Source organism: Delphinus delphis, chromosome 2 (assembly GCF_949987515.2).
Source record: "Delphinus delphis chromosome 2, mDelDel1.2, whole genome shotgun sequence".
Taxonomy (NCBI): domain Eukaryota; kingdom Metazoa; phylum Chordata; class Mammalia; order Artiodactyla; family Delphinidae; genus Delphinus; species Delphinus delphis.
The window spans coordinates 88,696,066-88,700,166 of NC_082684.1; the positions used below are offsets into that span (position 1 = coordinate 88,696,066).

Consider the following 4,101-nt stretch of genomic DNA (forward strand, 5'->3'; position numbering starts at 1 on the left):
CATCGATAGTTTCTCTGTAAGTAGTTGTAATTGCGGTGTGCCCATGAGAGGGGGCTGGCTCAGGGTTTTCCTACTCTACCATCCTGGCTACTCCCTCATTTTCCTTTTAACTAAAAGAGGTTATATTTATGAACACTTTAAGACAACTTGGGAATTATGCAGTAAAAGAGAATAAATCCTTCAAATTACAAAGATTTTGCTAATATGCAAACTGCCAATCCATCTAAATTTGGCATATCCTGTCTACTTAAGTAGTAATTTTTGTTGAAGCAGTAATTTTTTAAGTAGTAATTTGTTTAAGTAGTAATTTTTCTAACAAAATTCAGTTGGAGAACCAGTGAATATTTATGCCTTTGACAAAGATAACAAGTATGGTATTGCTGTGGTTGAGAAAAGAGAATATAAATCCTGGCTATCTTATTGTTCTGGCTCATCAAAACTCAAAGAACATGTGAGGTTCTGTCATGTCCAGTGAGGTTAGACTGTATGTAATAGGGTTACATACTGTGTTGTTACATGTTTTTATCATATAAATGGTCTGGTTGTTCCTCTTCTTCTCCATTAGGAAAATATATAGGGAATAATAATACATTTTAATAGGAATCCTTATATGCAGGCAGTTTAGAATCTCTGAGCAATTTTTATGTCCAAGTACAGAGCCATTTACATAGCTTATTTGGGCTTTGTATCCACACTTGCAGTCCATATGCTGTGCTATCTGTGCTTCCCATTTGTCCAGGCATTTTAGTTCCAGGCCAGACTCTGGCAACATCACGGGTTGAAATTGTTCTAAGTCTCCTGTGGATTTTTGTTTGACCATGAGTAGGAGGCTGGCCTTTCAATCCCCATGTTGTCATGATGCCTTGAAAACCTTTACCAATATCATTTTTGTTGTGACATTCATATACTGTCTGGGAGAAAATGAGCAGCGTAAGGAGGAGTGCCTGGTTTAATGACAGCGTTGTCTGTTACATGAAAGGTTTTAACTTTCCATACTGGCAGCAATCCAAGTTCTCAGTAAATTTCCAATAGAGATGCAGAGCTATAGACATGTGTTACAGTTTTTCCTCCTACAGTTAGGGCTGCCATTTCCCCATTCTGGTTTTCCTTTGGAGTATATTTTAGGATGTGATAGTCTTGTATCTTAAGTAATGTGACCATATGCTTTTGACCGTCCTTGGTCCATAAAGGCATCATGCCCAGCTTCAGTGTGATAAGGCCAACTTTAGAGAAACCTGGTTCCCAAGGATATAAAGGCCATGGTTCATCTTTCAGAGGACGCAGTTTACTTACTAATTGGGCTTTATTTTTATCAGAGATCAACTGCTTAACAAATGGGACATTTTCTTTGCAAAGGTGCTTGTCCTAGCAAGTACAGCTCTTGCTGTGGAGCCTTCTAAGCAGAAGCCAGATGTTTCTTCCCTTCCCCAAGCCCCGAGCAGCAGCCAGGCTGCCCGTGCCTCAGGCCAGTACCTGGGCATTGGTTTGTGTCAGCAGCCTCCAACCAGGCATTCTGTGGCTGGGAAGGGGTCCTCCTGAGACACTTCCGGGCGCCCTACCACTCTGTTTTCAGGGCTTCCCTGATGTGAGTCAGATATCTGGGAGCCATTCATCCAACAACCTGTGAATTAGAACTTACTCCTCTTGCTTAACGGAAACTTTCTGCCTGTTGTAACTCCCCATTTCCCTCACCCCCAACCCCTCACCACTCCACTCTGATTATATGAATTTGACTATTTTAGATACCTGATATCAGTGGAATCATGCAGTATTTGCCCTTCTATGACCCGCTTATTTCACTTAGCATAATGTCCTCAAGATTCATGTATCTTATTGCATATTGTAGAATTTCTTTCTTTTTTAAAGGTGGAACAGTATTCTGTTGAATGTGTATATCACATTTTATTTATCCATTTATCTGTCATTGGACATTTGTTTCCACATCTTTGCTACTGCGAATAGTGCTGCAATGAACATAGAAGTGCTAATATCTTTGAGATCCTGATTTCAATTCTCTTAGATAAATACCCAGAAGTGGGAGTGCTGGATCATATGGTAGTTCTGTTTCGAATTTTCTGAGGAACCTTCATACCGTTTTCTATAGCAGTTGTACAATTGTGCATTCCTACCAACAGTGTGCCAGAGTTCTAATTTCTTCTAGTTTATCCAGTTGGTGTATAATTGTTCATAGTAGTCTTTTATGATCCTTTTAATTTCCATGGCATCAGTTGTATGTCTTTTCTTCCATTTATGATTTCATTTATTCGAATCTTTTCTTTTTACCTTACTCAGTCTAACTAAGTAAGGTAAAGAAGCCCGTGCACCGCAACGATGAGTAGGCCCTGCTCACCGCAACTAGAGAAAGCCCACACACAGCAAAAAAGACCCAAAGCAGCCAAAAAAAAAAAAGAAGAAAAAGTGATAACTAAGAAAATAGGGCTGTTAGTGTAGAATAGAGATAGTGTGTTCTCTAAGGTCAGTCCAGTCTTCCACCATTCACTACAGTTTAATTGTAATAATTTATATAATCAATATGTAATATTGATATGTAATTGATGTGTAATCAATATGTAATAATTTATATAATCAATATGTGCTTAGACATTGGAAACCCAAAGATAAAAGAGACAGACTTACTTCTTTTCACCATGGCATGTACAATCACGTATTTACCTGGGTGACCATGGGCAAGCTGCTAACCTCTGTGAGCTTTAGTTACTCCATTTGTAAAATAAAGGCAATATTACTGTTATATTCCTTCTAGGGTTCTGGTGGAGCCTAAATGAGATTAACCATGTAACACAGTGCCTGTCATATACTAAGTGCTCAATAAATATCAGTTTGTCTTTTCTAAAAGGTTTACTAACCATTCTTGGTAGCAACATCCAGTTGCCGATTCCTTTAATTTTTGGTACAGTTTTAACTCTGTCTAGTTTTGGATCTCTAACTTTTCTCTTATTCCTGGTTTTTCATCATGCCCATGTAGTTTTCTTCTTAGAGTCCCTTGAAGGCTGCACCATTTTTTTCTTCCTTTCAATGCTCGTGTATATTGGCATCTTTTCACTGACTTATTTACTGACACGCTTATTTAAGTGAGTATTTATCCAAGCATTTTATTTTTTCCAACTTACATTATATTCTTGCTCTTGAGTTATTCAAATACATACTTAGTTTAGAATACGTACTAGATTCTGGAAAATTTGCCAGAATTATTCATGATATTTGGGGAAACCCTCTAGGTATAGAAGGAAACCAATTTCCTCTCTGCTCTTTTTTTTTTCAGGTGCATTTGGTTTTGCAGATGAGTCTGGAAGCATTAGTTGCAAAGGTATGCCTTTGCCTCTCTGGTTACATGAAAGTATAGAAATGTACAAAGAAGCTAAAGTAAGCTTGTGCTGTTCTGAGGAAGAGCTTTCATGCAATCTGCAGATACTAGGTTCCATTAGAAAGTCAGTATTCCCTCTCTACCCCACTGCTGCCAATAACTAAAGCTGTTGAAGAAGAGTGAGTTCGGGGTGTGTCTCCCCACCTTTTCTACCTTTCTTTGCTTTGAACTCTCAGCGTCCTCTGAGAGTGTTCTGTCCTTTCTTTTATTTTCTCAAACAAATCCTTCCTTGGGCAGAATTGTCGAATGAACTCCCCTGTCAGCATTCCCTTTGCTGCCTGCTCCTCCTCCTTTACTCCTCTGTGAAGGCCTCTCCCCTCTTCTTGCCCAGCCCCCAATCCTCAGTCAGGGTTCAACCAGAGAAACAACCAGTAGGAGATATATTTAGAAATTTACTGCCTGGAATTGGCTTACATGATTGTGGTGGCTGGCAAGGCACACTGGTAGGGTAGGCCATCAGGAAGGGCAGACTGGGACTCTTGGGCATCAGCTGAAGCTGTTATCCACAGAGGAGTTTCTTCTTCAGAGAAACCTCATTTCTGGTCTTAAAACCTTTTAACTGATTGAATCAGGCCCACCAGATTATCTTCCATAAAGAATCTTCCTTAAAGTCAACTGATTATGGATTTAATTCACATCTACAAAACACCTTCACTGTAACACCTAAATTAGTGTTTGATTAAATAACTGGGGACTATGTCTAGCCAAGTTGGCAT

At 39.2% G+C, this 4,101-nt stretch overlaps 1 pseudogene; it reads right to left on the minus strand.

Moving 5' to 3' along the window:
* Positions 1-512: 512 nt before the first annotated feature.
* Positions 513-1,512, minus strand: LOC132418506 (large ribosomal subunit protein uL3m pseudogene; annotated as a pseudogene).
* Positions 1,513-4,101: the final 2,589 nt, after the last annotated feature.